This window comes from Salvia miltiorrhiza, chromosome 6 (assembly GCF_028751815.1).
Source record: "Salvia miltiorrhiza cultivar Shanhuang (shh) chromosome 6, IMPLAD_Smil_shh, whole genome shotgun sequence".
In the NCBI taxonomy this organism is placed as follows: domain Eukaryota; kingdom Viridiplantae; phylum Streptophyta; class Magnoliopsida; order Lamiales; family Lamiaceae; genus Salvia; species Salvia miltiorrhiza.
This window is the reverse complement of record NC_080392.1, coordinates 42776384-42796613: the sequence shown is the minus strand read 5'-3', so window position 1 is coordinate 42796613 and position 20230 is coordinate 42776384. Positions and strand designations below refer to the sequence as shown.

Below are 20230 nucleotides of genomic sequence, written 5' to 3'. Positions count from 1 at the left end.
CCATGCGATTGAGGCTATCAAGACGGCGGTAGGTCTTGACATGGCTTCTCACAGCCACGTTCGTTTACGTTATTGATGAGTTTTGGTTGTGGTTTGGCTTGCGCTTGGGTGGAGCGGTTCATCTTGGCCCTCGGTTTTGTTTGCTCTGAGGTTTCGAGGGGTCACGGCGACGCCGTCTTTCCGGCAATGTACCCGTCCTCTTCTTTTCTTTTCTGTTGTTTTGTTCATTTTCTGTGCTTTTGGGAGCCGGAATTTTTTAGGAGCGATGGTTCGGCCGGAGCTTCTGAAAATTTTCCAACTCAGCTTCTTAGGCACCTTTTCTTAAACGAGTACTCATTTTCCTATTGTTGAGGTTTTAATGAGGCTCGGCCCTTAGTTTGCTCCCCTCTGTACTCTCAAGGGTTTGGTTCCGCCGTCTTTTTTCTATTTTCCTCTTTAATAAAAATTCTATTTAATATAAAAAAATAATATAATATTGAAGTCGAAATGATTAAACTCAACGTTCATCAAGTTTAATTACACAATTGAGATAAATTAGTGAAGTTGAAAGCAAAAATAAAGTATAATCAATCCTACATAGAGATTTTGCTCGAAATCTATATAACATATACTTGAATACAATGAATTATAATATAGTATTAAACGCAATATAATAATAAAAAATAATTATACTCAATGAAATAGAGTTGAATTAATTAATTGAAATAAATTAGTGAATTTGAAAAGAAAAAAAAAAGAATCATATGATGGTATTTTGCTTGGAGAACCATATACCATGTACTTGAACAATGTATTATAATATAGTATTGAAGTCGATTTGATAATAATAAAATAAACTACTATAGTGTAAATAACGAAGTCGAAATAATTATACTCAATGAAATGAAGTTGAATTAGTGAAGTTATATAAAAAATAAAAAAGGAAATGTATTCTTTATTTGAATGTATTATAATATAGAATTAAACGTGATATAATAATAAGAAAATGAACCAACTCAAAAAATAAAATAAAAAATGAACTACTATATTGTGAGTAATGAACTCGTATAATTATACTCAATGTAATAAAGTTGAATAATACGAACTATACTCGAAGACAATAACAATGTATTACAATAAAGTATTGAATTCGAAATAATTAAACTCAACGTTCATGAAGTTTAATTATATAATTAAAATAAATTAGTGAAGTTGAAAACCAAAATAAAGTATACTCAATCATACGATGAGATTTTGATAGGAAACTATATAACATATACTTGAAGACAATGTACTATAATAAAGTATTGTAATCTAAATAATTAAAACAAACTGAACTACTATAGTGTAAATAACGTAAATGAAATAATTATACTCAAGGAAATAAAGTTGAAGGATGTAATTGAAAATTTATTAAAGTAGTTCAAATATAATAAAAATAAAATGAATCATATGATGACACATCAATCGAAAAACTAAGTAACAAATATTTTATGTCAATGTATTATAATAAAGTATTAAACGCAATGTAATAATAAGAAAATGAAGTATTATAGTGTGAGTAATGAAGTCGAAATTATTTTACTTAATTAAATAAAATGTAATTTATTAATTAAAATAAATTAGTGAAGTTGTAAAAAAAAATAATAGAAAATCATGTGTGTCAAAAATGCAAAATTATATATATGTGTCCAAAGAAAATAGAAGCCCATTTTAGGAGAATCCTTAAAAAGTGTAAACAAATGAATAAAATATTATCGAAAAATATAATAATAGGATTTTCGGAAAAAATAATATGTGTGGAAACAAATCTAATTTTTTTTTAGGAGAATCCCCAAATTAAAGGAAACAAATCAAAAAATAAATAATACAATTTTCGTCAAAAAACTAAAAACTACAGAAAAAAATAGAAAATAGAAAGAATTAAAATCGAATAATACTAAAAATCGGTTGAGATAATTTTGGAAGAGATATTCTAGTGGAAACAAATAAAAAAGATTAATACAATTTTCGGGAAAAAAAACGAACAGAAATTGCTGAAAATAAAACCCTCAATAATCGGACAAATTAAAAAAAAAATAGTCAATTCATAAATTTTCGAGAAAAAAAACCTCAAAAAACAAATAACATAAATTTCGAAAAAAAAAATATTTTCAAAAGAAAAATTATTTTTGGAACGAAAAAAATAATATATGCAAAAATAATAAATCTAGGATTATGTTTCAACAATTCATAAATTCGTGGAAAAAAAATAAAAATAATAATAATAATTTGAAAATAAAGAAATAAAAAACAATTCCACAAAAAAACATAAAATTTTCAGAAAAAAACTTTTTTCGGAAAAAATGGAAAAATAGGGAAAAAATCGAAAATACAAAATAAATAGGATTAGATTCAAATTAGTTAAGTATTTTAAGGAGATATTATTTTAATTAATCCATTAATTGTGAAAAAATCGGCCTATTCATTTTAGCCCTAAAAATTGGTTTTTAGCCTAGGTGTCTAAAACTCACTACTCTTAACTGTTTAAACTTTGACTTGGTCTCAAGAAATACTTGGATAGTCATTAAGTTTGCATGGTGATACGTTTTTGGTTGCAGAATGGTGATGTCTATTTTGTATTCATGGCGTCGGAGATCGAAGTTGGGGAGGTGGTGGAATCGAGGGATCATCGGTCGGACTCCGCCGCTGCCGCGCCGGAGGACAAGAGCTCGAGGAACGATGTTTACTGGGCGGCTGCCTACGGGGATATGGAGAAGCTCCGGAGGCTGGTGGAGGATGAGGGTTGCTCCGTTTCGGAGCCCGACGCCGAAGGCTACTACGCCCTCCATCAGGCGGCGCTTAATAATCTACCGGCGATAGCTCAGTACATTATTGAGGTACCGATCGAGGATTTTCCCTTTTGCTCTTTCGAGCGTGACATTTGCGTTTTTGTGATGATCATATTCTGGCTGTATTGGGGGAAATTGATTGATTTCTATCAACGATTTAGAGTGGATTACATCGTGATTTGGTTAGATTACAGAACAAAATTAACCTGAAGGTTTGTCAAATTAGATTGCGTTATCTTTGGTTGTAAATTTATCATGTGAAAAAGATGGATAAACAAAATTTCACCCTTTAAATCATTTCTTTCTTTTCCCACATTTCCTACTTGACCCTTATTCATTTCTCATTTACACTACAAAGGAGGGATAATATTATCACACCATTTTTGGAGGGATAATAGTATTCCTCCTTTGTAGTGTAAATGAGAAATGAATAAGGGTCAAGTAGGAAATGTGGGAAAAGAAAGGAAGGATTTAAAGGGTGAAATTTTGTTTATCCTTCCTTTTCACATGATAAATTTACAACCAAACAGAACGCAACCTTATGAAACTCCTTCACAAACTGGATGGTCTAGCCAATGGACAAAAACTTGTTTGGAAATTTGACCCAACCTTAAAGGCCAGGTATGTTTGGCCCAAATGCATATTTAGAGCCAGCAATTTTAGAAGGTACAGTTGAAAATTTCAGTATGTACAAAATTTCACAATTTTTTGTTCATGTGTGTCAAATATAGACATGTCTTTGGATCTGAAATCAGAAGGTTGGGTGGGGGCGGTGTTACAGTTATAATCACTTGTAGCATATGCATCTGCTGATGCATTATGTTGTATATATTGGAAGTTTTGTGTACTTTCTATATGTGATGTATACGTATGTAGTGCTCATCTAGATAGTGGATTCTACTTCTTGTTTGATGTCAACTGTTGATAGAATTTATGGATGTAAGCAGATTATAACGGCATGCATCTAATAATTACCATCCCTTATATGTATGTAGTTTTATAGCGGACTGTTACGAGTTATCTGATTGTGCTGTGGTTTGTTGTTGACAGCATGGAGGTGATATTAATGCACATAATCGTATTGGAGAAACAGCTTTGCATTGGAGTGCAGTGAGGGGTTCAATTGAGGTTGCTGAACTTCTGCTGCAGGAGGGTGCTTGTATCAGTGCAGCTGATTGTCAAGGTTATCAGGTTTGTTTTACATTCTTCTGTTACTAATTGAAAATAATTGATCTGAGTTTTAGACGAACTATGCAAAAGATTAATTTGTCAGATCACAATCATAGTCTTGATATAGTTCCACAAATATGGCATTTTGTTGCAAAGTTATTTGGTGTTTTCGGGTCAATAGATGTCTGATGGCGACAATGACATTTTTTGCCACTATTTCTCACGAACCTTGAATCGACAAACTATATTTTGGGGTTTGTGATTGATATTTGTTTTATGGCTCTGGAAGTGGATACTAAATTACCTCAATGTTCCATTTCCAAGTAACAGAACTATTAGTAAATTACTAGCAGGAGTCCTGATAAAAGATTTTCGTAATGTAATTTTTGTTCTACATATGTAGTTCACAAGTTGCAAAGAGCCAAAAGGGCATTCAAAAGTAAGTTAATTCCAGTCAGTTCTTAAGGTTTCTATTTGAGCACTGGTGTTCTATAGTATACTGAAAGTCATTGCCTATGGAATTGGTATAACATAGTTTTCCTAGAAGTTCTATCAAGAATTTTGAGAATGGTCTTATTGGCCCTACTTTTGCATTATTGGATTGCACTCAACCGTTGTTCTGTCATCTGGATTCCAAGTAAACTCATTTTAATGATGTTTATCCAGTCTTTTTTTGTTGCTCCTGCAAATGTAAGGCTTCCGCATGTCCGAAACATTCATTCTCACACTTGCTCTGGTTGCAGACGACACATGTTGCAGCACAGTATGGTCAGACGGCTTTTCTTTGTCACATTGTCACAAAGTGGAAGGCTGATGCTGATGTTCTTGATAATGATGGAAGAAGCCCATTGCACTGGTACTTGACAAATGTAACTGTAATTTTTTGTTGGCATGTCTTTGTATCCATTATAGACTTTCTTTGATTATACTATAGGTTTTAGGTGAGGAAGCATTAGTTTTGTATGGAAGCAAGGTTGATGTTTCAATTTCATTCTAGATAATTATAGATATGTGCTCCCTGTTCTAGTACTTTGATTTGGTCTGCCTTTTCACTTGTGGTCAAGATATTTATCACTTGGTCATTGCAAGTTTGGCATATCTGCTACTTTTATTCTTCTTTAATGTTCTTTTCAGAAATAAATTCTATCATATACTTTCCTTATAAACCTGGGCCATGTTCGTGGTGACTTTTGATAGATCACATGCATTGAGTTTTGTTGTAGTGTAAGAGCAACTTCAACACTCAGTTAAATTGTGATGAGTGTTAAACGAAGTAAAAGTAGCTCTCCAACTGTTTGCTAAGTACCATACCATTTTTTATATGCACGAAGCAACATAAAAGAATCCAAATTCTATAGACCAAATATATGCTTACACTGCAACTGGCAAAGGTATTTCTTTCTTTCTCTGATTTTCTTAGGAAACTTTGTGTTGAAATGTAATTATTATTTTAAATTTAAGTTCATAAGGGAACTATCATATGTTCTGTCTTAGTTGAGGACTTGCAGCTGCTGTCTTTGCCATGTTATTTCTCTTTCTTTCTTGTTAGTCTTCTAAAGTGGCTTTAATTTGCTAAATTTAGTTTGTTAATTTCATTGATGACTGATCATGACTGTAGGGCTGCTTACAAGGGATTTCCTGATTGCATTTGCCTTCTGCTATATCTGAAGGCTCATAGAACGCGACAAGATAAAGAAGGTTAGTTGGAATGCTCCACACTACGTGTATAATCGTGTTTTCCTCATCATATTTGTTTTTACTGTGTCAAAAATGTGTCCAGCTAGCTACATCAGAAGCATCTGATGTGTTTTTTGTAAATCTAGGTTGTACCCCGTTGCACTGGGCTGCCATTCAGGGTAAGTTAGAAGCATGCAATCTCCTGGTGATGGCAGGGAAGAAAGAAGATTTGATGGTAACAGAATGTGCCGGCTGGCGGCTGTACAGCTGCACAACTTGCTGCCGATAGAAATCATAGACAAGTTGCATTTTTCCTTGTATGTACTCCGGAAACAATTTCTCTAGAAAATATATTTTTCGCTAGAATATATCAGTGTCTTGAACCTCTTTATTCTATAAATTTCTCATTGACTTCTACATGATTCAATCTATATCTCTTTCTATCCGACCAATCTTGACCTACTGATTTTCTTGGATGTGATATGCAGGAAAATGCTAGGAGGTTGTTTGACAGACGATGTGATAACAACAGCTTTCTCGGCAGACTTTCAAGACTAGGACTTGCTCTAATTCTTTGGTGTATAATTTTCCTGATGCTTGCAACATATATACATTCAGTTATTACAGGTATATCTCGATACCGATCTCAATCATGCATTTCTTCTATATTATTCTACTCCCTCCGTCCCCAAAATAAGTTCCTCTTTAGGGACGGCACGGGTTTTAAGGAAAAGTGGTAAAGTGTATTGATAGTGGAGAAAAATATGTTATAATTAGTATAAGGAGTGATGAAAAGGTGAAAAAGAGTTATAATTAGTATTGGAAGTGGTGAAAAAGTGAAAAGTAAGAATAAATAAAGTATTATTAGTGGTTGGGTAGTTGTCCAAAAATGGAAAGAAAGAAAGAGGAACTTATTTGGGGGACGTCCCAAAAAGGAAAAAGAGGAACTTATTTCAGGGACGGAGGGAGTATTTGTTATTTGACAAAATTTTCCTTGGTTGTCTATGTAGCTTCAAATCTACCAATATTAACAGCTGGCTTTGGTCTTTTTGCCTGGATGGGTGTGTTCTTGGCATTAACAGGTCTAGTTTTCTGTTTTAGATGTAGCAGGTAACTCTAGATATTGTATGTGCTTTATGTTTTTTCTTTTTTTGATGGGTTTTATGTGCGTTATGTATTTGTGTGGAATAATTCATCTAGCTTGTTTTATATTTATACATGGATCATATTCTAAGATGTCACTATCTGTAACTTATTTTAATGAATTGAAGTATCCCAGTGGTCATATTTGTTAGTAAACGTTTATATCCATTTATTTTATGGTGTTCAAATGCTGTTTAAAGTTCTTTGACATTTAGATGAAAAATGCACCTATTCCTACAAATCAATTAGGTTGTTTATGTTCTTTGATCTTAATATGCATTTTTAGTGTTGGGTCGTATTATTCTTTTCTGGTCATTGTTATCATGACGTTGTCAGTCTGATAGAATTAAAGAGAACACAAACACAAATACCAATCTAAGAAGAATTATATTGATAATCAAAAGAGAAACTACAACAGAATAGTACTCCCTCAGTCTCACTAAAAGTGGTATGTATTCCATTTTGGGCCGTCCCACTATAAGTGGTCACTTTTCCTAAATAGAAAAATTTCATCCTCAAAAAGATGTAGGCCCTACCAATTTACACCTTCTTAATTTCCGTGCCGAAAAGTTTTGAGCCACTTATAGTGGGACGGAGGGAGTAACTCTCTTTGTCCAAACAGCAAACAACTCCGCTGAGATTTCAGCCAAAATCCTGGATAAGTCTTTCTGGAAGAGAAACACTTGTTTTATTTCTTAAAGTCAATAGTATCTTCCAAGGAAAGTCAAGTGAAGCTTCCAAGAGAAGCTTAAGGATAACATAGGAACTAGCAGCCCAAACATAAACTGGACTAATATTCTAACAACTTAAGAAATACTCCCTCCGTTCCATTTCAATAGGCTCACTTCTTTTGGGCACGGAGATTAAGAAAACTTACTTTTTAGTAGGAACACACCAATTAAGTACACATTTTTTACTCAAAATGAAAAATGAACCTATTAGAGTGAGACATCCCAAAAAGAAAAATGATCCTATTGGAGTGGGACGGAGGGAGTACTAATGAACAAAGCGGCTGCATACTCGCTTTCGACCTTCTATGATAAACTCTATCCGCAACACAGTCATCATGCTGCTAAAACTTAGCTAAACATTCCAATCTTTCTAGCAGATGTTTTTGTAAAAACCTGTTTGTATAATAATTGAATTGCTAGTGAGTCTAACTTTGTGTCCGGCTCTAATTTGCAGCAAGGACCCTGGCTTTATCAGAATGAATGTACATGATCCAGAAAACACGAAAGATGATGTAAGTATGCATGGGGACTAGTTTAGTCATCAATAGCTTGCCTTTTCATGTATTTGTAATTTTTCTTGGTAATGAATTTATTGATTTTGTGTAGGAACCTTTGCTGAAGTTCAAAATAAAAAATTCTGCTTTGATTAAAGGAAAATGGTCTCAGCTTTGTGCAACTTGCAAGGTATTATTTTCCCAACTTGCATTGTTGTTCGTCTCTATCAAAGAGAAAAAGAAATATCCTGCCAACAAATTTATACATTATTTTGTACTCCTTCATGAGAAGTTCATGTTTTTTTTTTTTTCAGATTGTTAGACCTCTTCGTGCCAAACATTGTATAACCTCTAATCGGTGTGTTGAGCAATTCGAGTGTCATTCCGCATGGGTGTCCAATTGCATAGGCAAGGTGCTTTTTACATACTCTCTCCGTCCCATAAAAACATACATAGTTTTCCTTTTTTGTCCGTCCCATAAAAACATGCATAACCCATTTATAGTAATAATTCTCCCACTAAACATCACAATCAATGTGGGACCATTTCTTCACTCACACTACATTTTATAGGATTTCTTAAAACCCATACCGTCCCAAACTATGCATGTTTTTATGGGACGATGGGAGTAGTAGATTATTTTCCTGTTTCCTTCAGTTACTGAGAAGCTAAGCAGGTGCTTCCCTATGTTTAACCGACATGTTTACCGATCTTAAATTTTATGTTGTTCCGTAGTGAAATCTTGTCAAACTCCTTAGAGGTTGCATTTAGATTCTCATATAGTAACATTATGATTTGATAGAAAAACAAGCGGGATTTCGTCTTGTTTATCATTCTCGAAGTTGTGGCATTGCTGATATCTGGTTCAGTGGCTTTGACAAGTGAGAATACCTTTTCCTTTGGCTTCTGTCAATATTATTTATTTTGGTGCAAGCAAAGCATCTATGTTTTATCTCTCTATGATTGCAGGGGTGTTGACAGACCCATTGGCCCCAACCACCTTTGGTGCCTTGTTGAGGCATGCTGCTAAACAGCATGCTGGCGCTTTAGCATTTTTAGCTGCAGATGCTGTCATCCTTTATGCTGTTAAAGTTTTGTCTTGTTGACAAGCTTCTAATAATTATGATGTTTAATTAATGAATTCAAATGTAGAATTCTATTAGTTTTTTTTTTGACATTTCCAAATACAGGATAAAAAAAAGGGGTTAATAGTTGAAAAATACACAACACAGGGTTTTTCAGCTTCGGCTTTATACCATCACCTCTTAATTTGACTCTTAGATACATACATCAGTTTATAATTTATTTGCAATTATCCCTTGAATTACAATTCGCATAAATTAAATCTTATTTGGCAACCAGCGCGTCAACGTGGAAGACAGAATGATAATGTGGCTATAAGAAACGCCACATCACACACACACACTCTTCATTCTCTCTCTCTCTCTCTCACACACACACACAGAGACAAATCACACATTTCCCCCTTTCCCCCATTGAAGGCCTCGCTACAACTGTGGCCGCCTTCCTCTTCAAGGCGAGGGAGATGTGCTTGCTGACCACTCACTCCTCCACTACTCCCTCTCCGGTAGTTTGGAATTCTCTTTCTGTCGCCACTACCATCAACCAAAACAAAACATAAAAGTGCCCGTAGTCGATGCCTACCACCTAGATTTGTCGCCGCCTTCGTTGTTGGGCCCTAGATTCACCGTCTTGATTTCCACCGCTTAGATCTGTCGTTTCATTTATGCAACATATATACGGGCTTATGCGATCATTCTCCATTCTCATTTGATCATCTCCCTATATACACACAAACACACACACACAAACACACGCATATATATATATATATATATATATATATATATATAGAGAGAGAGAGAGAGAGAGGTGAGCTACTGTGAGAGCACATCTTAAAATAAGAAGTAAGAGCAATTTTTAATGTATGAATTTTATGTAGAACACGTATGAATTCGTTATATAAAGGTATGAATTGTGAAAAATAAATTTTTGCTACTTTTGAGATTTGAACTCGGAACCATAAATCCATCCAACAGGATTATGAATCAACCGTAGATTTTGATGATCTAAGGGCTGAAAATGATTCTTATTTTATATCTTAAGAAATGCTCTTATTTTAGCCCTTCCCTATATATATATATATATATATATATATATATATAGAGAGAGAGAGAGAGAGAGAGAGAGCCCAAAGTTAATTTAGGCCCATAACTTTGACTGTTTTGCAAATGTAGGACAAATTTTCAAAAATTGAGCATAAGTAGGACAAATTGAGCCCGAAAAATTAATTTATCCTGTAGTTGCAAGCCCAAAAATTTTTGTCTTACATTTGCAAAATGACCGAAGTTACGGTCCTAAAAAAAGAGAGAGAAGAAATAATTTTTTTTAAAATTTTAATCTTTAAACAAATATAACTTTTACATTTCAAATCAAATATTTACATAAAATATACTCCCTCCGTTCACGAATCTTGACACGTTTGGTTTTGGCACGGAAATTAAAGAGTTGTAGATTAATGTTGTAAGTGTATAGGTAATAAAGTATAAAAGTGATAAATTAAGAGAGAGAATGTGATAAAGTAGGAGAGAGAAGATAATAAAATGATAAAGTAGGAAAGAGAATGTGATAAAGTATGAGATAGAAGATAATTGTTACTATATTTAGAAACGTGTCAAGATTTATGGGACGACCCAAAAAGGAAAACGTGTCAAGATTCGTGGGACGGGGGGAGTATCAAACTAAAGCTCTTATTGTGATATTTAATTTGATATGTATATTAAATATTTTAAGTGGCAATTTTGGAGTGGCAATATATTAAATTTTTTGCCACGCAAGAAAAGAAAATATAGGGAAAATAAAAAGGAAATAAATTAACCCTTAAAAAGACAAGATTTCAATTTGAGTGGGAAATTTGGAGTTATAATAAAATTCAAGGTTTATTTATAAACTATATTTCGTTAATTTTTTTTTATCTTTTAATTATTTTATTTTATTTTAGTTCTTTCTAAAATTGTAAAATTCGACTAATTATAAAATATATAATATGCATATCAAATTAAATATCACAATAAGAGCTTTAATTTGACATATTTTATGTAAATATTTGATTTGAATTGTAAAAGTTATATTTATTTAAAGATTAAAAAATTAAAAAAAAAAATCTATCTTCTCTCTCGTTATTTTAGGCCCGTAATTTTGATCATTTTGCAAATGTAGGATAAAATTTTTCGGGCTTGCAATTGCAGGACAAATTGAATTTTCGGGCTCAATTTGTGTTATTTATGCCGAATTTTTAAAAATTTGTCCTATAATTGCAAGCCCCCAAAAAATGTCCTATATTTGCTAAATCCAAGGTTACGAACCTAAAAAAACTTTGGGCTCTTGGGTCGGTTCGGTCCGGATCGAACCCGCCGGTCAGAGCGAGTTCGGCGGGTTCGGTCTGGGTCTGCTCACCCCTCGCACCCTCTCTCTCCTTGCTCCTCGTCTGCCGCATCCAGTGCGCTCTTCGGGCTTGGCATCAATGAGGAACTCGCGCTAGCTGGACGTACGCCCGCTCGCCGATCCTCGTTAAAGATGCTCTAACACGCTATCAACACCTCGATTTTAGCAACGGGTCTTCAAATTCCAACCCAGACCGCCGGGTTATTTTTTTATAATAACCGATTTATGAACTGAAGGTTGTTTTCTACAAAACCATCCCAGTACTAGGGCTGGTAAACCGATGCCGGTTTTTTGGTTAAAACCGTAACCGAACCGGAAAAACCGGTTATCAGTTAACCGAAAACCGGTTTTTTCCAATTTGGTTCGGTTACCGGTTAGCATTCTCATAGTAAACCGGTTAATCGGTTTAACCGGTCGGTTAATCGGTTAAACCGATTAACCGATTTTTTTAAAATTAATTAATTAATTAATTAAACATTAGTTAGTCATTTAGTCATTTAGGGTTTCCACAGCCACTTCCAATTTCCAAACCGTTCCATCCAGCCGCTCGCAGCCTCTCGCCTCTCTTCCTATCCTGTTCGGCTGTTCCCATCCCCGCCTCCCACCGGCACCGGCGCCGGCGCCGCTGCCTCTCCCACCGGCAGGCGGCAGACCCAGACTCCCAGCAGCGCTCGACCAGCAGCAGCAGCTCGTCCCAGCAGCAGCAGCGCTCGAGCTCGAGCCGCCTGAGCTCAGTTCCAGTTCCGGCGTCTCGCCTCCAGATCAGATCTGGCGTCTCGCCTCCGCCCCTCAGATCAGATCAGCTCTCGCCCTCTCTCACACCAACAGCCTTTCTCCCTCTCTGTCTCCTTGCCGTCGCATATGCAGCCGCGACCCCGCCGCCGCCGCCGCCGCCGCCACTTTTCAGTCCTGGCGTCGGCTCGTGAACAGCCACCAGCCCTTCTTCAACAGTCATCAAAAACCCCAAAATTCCTCCAATTTCAGAAAACCCCTCTCCCTAAATCAAATCCCTAATTTACTTCTTCTTCTACCCTCGCTGTGAACAGCCACCGGCCCTTCTTCTCTCGGCGAACGGTGAGAATCGTCGGCGCCTTCTCCTCTCCTCCCCACGGCCGTCGCCTTCTTCCCTCTTCTCTCTTTCCCCACCTACCAACTCCCGCTCCCTTCCCCCACTTTCTTGGCAGATAACCCACAACAACATGTAATTAACCGGTTAATTTGGTTAACCGATTAACCGGTCCAGTTAACCGGACCGGTTAATCGGTTAATCGAATCAAAAATCGGTTCGGTTTTCGGTTAGTAATTTTGATGTTAATCGGTTCCGGTTAACCGGTAAACCGGTTCGGTTAAAACCGAACCGACCGGTTTACCAGCCCTACACACTACTAGTCCATGTTTACTCTTATCATTTATTTAATTTATCCTCGTGATATGTGCTGATTGAATATTACAAGGCAATTTTCATTGGTTTAATTTATCCCCATGATATGTACGTGCTGATTGAATATAACAGGAGTAAATTCTAAGGCAATATTTTCATTGGTTTAATTTATCCTCGTGATATGTGCTGATTAAATATAATACTTGCTCCCTCCACGGTTAATTTTTCCTCTTAGCATATCTATAAAAATGTTCATTTTCTATCTTGAAACTGTAACACCCTGAATATTTAGATTTATTATATAAGTTTAATTATTAGTATTTTTTTTACTATAGCTTATTATTTTTAGATTTTCACATGATATATATATATATGTATATATACGTCATTAATTTTATTTATTATTATTATTATTATTATTATTATTATTATTATTATTATTATTATTATTATTATTATTATTATTAGAATTAGAACTCTTTTTATCATCTTATTTTATTAGGAGATATATATAGAATAATATTTTATATTTATCAAACTCTATAAAGACTAGTATAAATATGAGAACCCTAAATCATACACACACGCAGAACCGAATCAAGCATAAATCGGTACCTTCTTCTTCTTTTATTTTTCATAAGATTTTTGCTAAATTACTTTATTTTGTTCCAACTGTAAGTCTTCGATTTTTTTTTGTAGTTGTTAATATTAAAATTTTTCCACTCATCAAAATCGATTCTATACCAGAATCCTCTTTCAACCTTTCTTTAAAGTTTCAATTAGTAGTGTATGACAATCAAGCTATTAATTTGTTTTCGTATAAATTCGAATAATTTAGTTAGACATTTATTAGAAATTTTATAATCACATAAAGAGTGATAGTCTGCCAAGGTTTATTTGTATATCTTTGAGTAAGTTTCAAAACTTTAAAACATGTTTGACTTTTATTAGTATTTTATTATTATTATTTTCCTATGTTCAAGTACTTATATATATATATATACACACACACGATTATTATTCTTAAGTATACATATTTAATTATATAAGATTTTTTATAGGATTTTAGTTTAGGTTATTGTAGGATTTTTTATTTATTGAAGCATTGTATTAATTGGATTAGGTGTGGTGCAACTAGAACCCTCGTTCCGGAACTGATTGAATTCATTAGTCTCGACTTTAAGGTGAGGGATTTTACGCTTATTCATATAGTTATATATATTTTTATTATCGCGTTTGATTACTTTTACGTGCATCTTATGACTATGTTGTTATGTGTGATCATGGGACCTAAGCCATTGATCTATGATGTTATGTGCGATCATGGGACCTAAGCCATTGATCTATGATGTTATGTGCGATCATGGGACCTAAGCCATTGATGTATGTTGTTATGTGATGTTATGTGCGATCATGGGACCTAAGCCATTGATCTATGTTGATAAGTTGATCATGTGACCTAAGCCATTGATCTATGTATGTGTTTGGTCATGGGACTTAAGCCATCGACTCAAACTATGATTATGTTTGTCAAGGGGCTCCGGTCTCTTGGCGTATGTTTGCATTTATGATAACGTGATTTGATTATATATGTTACGTATATGAATATTTTGTTATGTTCCTCACTGAGTATATTTTCAATATGCTCACCCCTTATCTTTTCAGTTTTGCAGTTCTGGAGTTGAGGCGGCCATGGAAGTGAGAATGACTAGAGATTTAGTAATTCTTTAGAAGTTTGAGTTGAATTTAAATTGGTTTAAACTTTTATAATTCAAGAAATTTTATTTTATCTATTAGTTTTCAAAGATTTTATATTGAAAAGTTTATGAAAATTGGGGCGTTACATAGTGGTATCAGAGCGGGTCTACGTTCCTGTAGACTCGTGTAAAAAAAAATACTTTTAAAAGATTAAGTAAGCCTAGTCATTCGAAACTCATGGGCTGCATCGACTCCAAGGTATGTGTTTTAATTCTTTAAGTATATGGCTATTATGATGTTTTACATGTCATGCTATATATTTCTTTTATGATGCTTTTATGATCAAGTAGTACTACGTTGAGATCCATTAGAAATAGTTGGAATTGTGAAATTGTTTAGATGACAAGAATGAAGCATGATTAGAAATTTCGAGGACGAAATTATTTTAAGTGGGATAAGTTGTAACACCCCGAATATTTAGATTTATTATATAGGTTTAATTATTAGTATTTTTTTTACTATAGCTTATTATTTTTAGATTTTCACATGATACATACATATATATATATATATACGCCATTAATTTTATCTAGATTATTATTATGATTATTATTATTATTATTATTATTATTGTTATTATTATTATTATTATTATTATTATTATTATTATTATTATTATTATTATTATTATTCCTATTAGAATTAGAACTCTTTTTATCATCTTATTTTATTAGGTGATATATATAGAATATATATTTTATATTTATCAAACTCTATAAAGACTAGTATAAATATGAGAACCCTAAATCATACACACACGCAGAACCGAATCAAGCATAAATCGGTACCTTCTTCTTCTTTTATTTTTCATAAGATTTTTGCTAAATTACTTTATTTTGTTCCAACTGTAAGTCTTCGATTTTTTTTTGTAGTTGTTAATATTAAAATTTTTTCACTCATCAAAATCGATTCTATACCAGAATCCTCTTTCAACATTTCTTTAAAGTTTCAATTAGTAGTGTATGACAATCAAGCTATTAATTTGTTTTCGTATAAATTCGAATAATTTAGTTAGACATTTATTAGAAATTTTATAATCACATAAAGAGTGATAGTCTGCCAAGGTTTATTTGTATATCTTTGAGTAAGTTTCAAAACTTTAAAACATGTTTGACTTTTATTAGTATTTTATTATTATTATTTTCCTATGTTCAAGTACTTATATATATATATATATATATATATATATATACACACACGATTATTATTCTTAAGTATACATATTTAATTATATAAGATTTTTTATAGGATTTTAGTTTAGGTTATTGTAGGATTTTTTATTTCTTGAAGCATTGTATTAATTGGATTAGGTGTGGTGCAACTAGAACCCTCGTTCCGGAACTGATTGAATTCATTAGTCTCGACTTTAAGGTGAAGGATTTTACGCTTATTCATATAGTTATATATATTTTTATTATCGCGTTTGATTACTTTTACGTGCATCTTATGACTATGTTGTTATGTGTGATCATGGGACCTAAGCCATTGATCTATGATGTTATGTGCGATCATGGGACCTAAGCCATTGATCTATGATGTTATGTGCGATCATGGGACCTAAGCCATTGATCTATGTTGTTATGTGATGTTATGTGCGATCATGGGACCTAAGCCATTGATCTATGTTGTTATGTGCGATCATGGGACCTAAGCCATTGATCTATGTTGATAAGTTGATCATGTGACCTAAGCCATTGATCTATGTATGTGTTTGGTCATGGGACTTAAGCCATCGACTCAAACTATGATTATGTTTGTCAAGGGGCTCCGGTCTCTTGGCGTATGTTTGCATTTATGATAACGTGATTTGATTATATATGTTACGTATATGAATATTTTGTTATGTTCCTCACTGAGTATATTTTCAATATGCTCACCCCTTATCTTTTCAGTTTTGCAGTTCTGGAGTTGAGGCAGCCATGGAAGTGAGAATGACTAGAGATTTAGTAATTCTTTAGAAGTTTGAGTTGAATTTAAATTGGTTTAAACTTTTATAATTCAAGAAATTTTATTTTATCTATTAGTTTTCAAAGATTTTATATTGAAAAGTTTATGTAAATTGGGGCGTTACATAGTGGTATCAGAGCGGGTCTACGTTCCTGTAGACTCGTGTAAAAAAAAATACTTTTAAAAGATTAAGTAAGCCTAGTCATTCGAAACTCATGGGCTGCATCGACTCCAAGGTATGTGTTTTAATTCTTTAAGTATATGGCTATTATGATGTTTTACATGTCATGCTATATATTTCTTTTATGATGCTTTTATGATCAAGTAGTACTACGTTGAGATCCATTAGAAATAGTTGGAATTGTGAAATTGTTTAGATGACAAGAATGAAGCATGATTAGAAATTTCGAGGACGAAATTATTTTAAGTGGGATAAGTTGTAACACCCCGAATATTTAGATTTATTATATAGGTTTAATTATTAGTATTTTGTTTACTATAGCTTATTATTTTTAGATTTTTACATGATACATACATATATATATATATATATATATATATATATATATACGCCATTAATTTTATCTAGATTATTATTATGATTATTATTATTATTATTATTATTTATGATTCCTATTAGAATTAGAACTCTTTTTATCATCTTATTTTATTAGGTGATATATATAGAATATATATTTTATATTTATCAAACTCTATAAAGACTAGTATAAATATGAGAACCCTAAATCATACACACACGCAGAACCGAATCAAGCATAAATCGGTACCTTCTTCTTCTTTTATTTTTCATAAGATTTTTGCTAAATTACTTTATTTTGTTCCAACTGTAAGTCTTCGATTTTTTTTTTGTAGTTGTTAATATTAAAATTTTTTCACTCATCAAAATCGATTCTATACCAGAATCCTCTTTCAACCTTTCTTTAAAGTTTCAATTAGTAGTGTATGACAATCAAGCTATTAATTTGTTTTCGTATAAATTCGAATAATTTAGTTAGACATTTATTAGAAATTTTATAATCACATAAAGAGTGATAGTCTGCCAAGGTTTATTTGTATATCTTTGAGTAAGTTTCAAAACTTTAAAACATGTTTGACTTTTATTAGTATTTTATTATTATTATTTTCCTATGTTCAAGTACTTATATATATATATATATATATATATACACACACGATTATTATTCTTAAGTATACATATTTAATTATATAAGATTTTTTATAGGATTTTAGTTTAGGTTATTGTAGGATTTTTTATTTATTGAAGCATTGTATTAATTGGATTAGGTGTGGTGCAACTAGAACCCTCGTTCCGGAACTGATTGAATTCATTAGTCTCGACTTTAAGGTGAAGGATTTTACGCTTATTCATATAGTTATATATATTTTTATTATCGCGTTTGATTACTTTTACGTGCATCTTATGACTATGTTGTTATGTGTGATCATGGGACCTAAGCCATTGATCTATGATGTTATGTGCGATCATGGGACCTAAGCCATTGATCTATGATGTTATGTGCGATCATGGGACCTAAGCCATTGATCTATGATGTTATGTGCGATCATGGGACCTAAGCCATTGATCTATGTTGTTATGTGATGTTATGTGCGATCATGGGACCTAAGCCATTGATCTATGTTGTTATGTGCGATCATGGGACCTAAGCCATTGATCTATGTTGATAAGTTGATCATGTGACCTAAGCCATTGATCTATGTATGTGTTTGGTCATGGGACTTAAGCCATCGACTCAAACTATGATTATGTTTGTCAAGGGGCTCCGGTCTCTTGGCGTATGTTTGCATTTATGATAACGTGATTTGATTATATATGTTACGTATATGAATATTTTGTTATGTTCCTCACTGAGTATATTTTCAATATGCTCACCCCTTATCTTTTCAGTTTTGCAGTTCTGGAGTTGAGGCGGCCATGGAAGTGAGAATGACTAGAGATTTAGTAATTCTTTAGAAGTTTGAGTTGAATTTAAATTGGTTTAAACTTTTATAATTCAAGAAATTTTATTTTATCTATTAGTTTTCAAAGATTTTATATTGAAAAGTTTATGAAAATTGGGGCGTTACATAGTGGTATCAGAGCGGGTCTACGTTCCTGTAGACTCGTGTAAAAAAAAATACTTTTAAAAGATTAAGTAAGCCTAGTCATTCGAAACTCATGGGCTGCATCGACTCCAAGGTATGTGTTTTAATTCTTTAAGTATATGGCTATTATGATGTTTTACATGTCATGCTATATATTTCTTTTATGATGCTTTTATGATCAAGTAGTACTACGTTGAGATCCATTAGAAATAGTTGGAATTGTGAAATTGTTTAGATGACAAGAATGAAGCATGATTAGAAATTTCGAGGACGAAATTATTTTAAGTGGGATAAGTTGTAACACCCCGAATATTTAGATTTATTATATAGGTTTAATTATTAGTATTTTTTTTACTATAGCTTATTATTTTTAGATTTTCACATGATACATACATATATATATATATATACGCCATTAATTTTATCTAGATTATTATTATGATTATTATTATTATTATTATTATTATTATTGTTATTATTATTATTATTATTATTATTATTATTATTATTATTATTATTATTATTATTATTATTATTTATGATTCCTATTAGAATTAGAACTCTTTTTATCATCTTATTTTATTAGGTGATATATATTGAATATATATTTTATATTTATCAAACTCTATAAAGACTAGTATAAATATGAGAACCCTAAATCATACACACACGCAGAACCGAATCAAGCATAAATCGGTACCTTCTTCTTCTTTTATTTTTCATAAGATTTTTGCTAAATTACTTTATTTTGTTCCAACTGTAAGTCTTCGATTTTTTTTTTGTAGTTGTTAATATTAAAATTTTTCCACTCATCAAAATCGATTCTATACCAGAATCCTCTTTCAACCTTTCTTTAAAGTTTCAATTAGTAGTGTATGACAATCAAGCTATTAATTTGTTTTCGTATAAATTCGAATAATTTAGTTAGACATTTATTAGAAATTTTATAATCACATAAAGAGTGATAGTCTGCCAAGGTTTATTTGTATATCTTTGAGTAAGTTTCAAAACTTTAAAACGTGTTTGACTTTTATTAGTATTTTATTATTATTATTTTCCTATGTTCAAGTACTTTTATATATATATATATATATATATATATATATACACACACACACACACACGATTATTATTCTTAAGTATACATATTTAATTATATAAGATTTGTTATAGGATTTTAGTTTAGGTTATTGTAGGATTTTTTATTTATTGAAGCATTGTATTAATTGGATTAGGTGTGGTGCAACTAGAACTCTCGTTCCGGAACTGATTGAATTCATTAGTCTCGACTTTAAGGTGAGGGATTTTACGCTTATTCATATAGTTATATATATTTTTATTATCGCGTTTGATTACTTGTTTACGTGCATCTTATGACTATGTTGTTATGTATGATCATGGGACCTAAGCCATTGATCTATGATGTTATGTGCGATCATGGGATCTAAGCCATTGATCTATGTTGTTATGTGCGATCATGGGACCTAAGCCATTGATCTATGATGTTATGTGCGATCATGGGACCTAAGC

General features: G+C 32.5%; 1 pseudogene; it reads left to right on the top strand.

Annotated features, from left to right (window-relative positions):
* The first annotated feature begins 2588 nt into the window (after positions 1-2588).
* LOC130989727 (protein S-acyltransferase 24-like) lies at positions 2589-9266 on the top strand (annotated as a pseudogene).
* The last annotated feature ends 10964 nt before the right edge of the window (positions 9267-20230 follow it).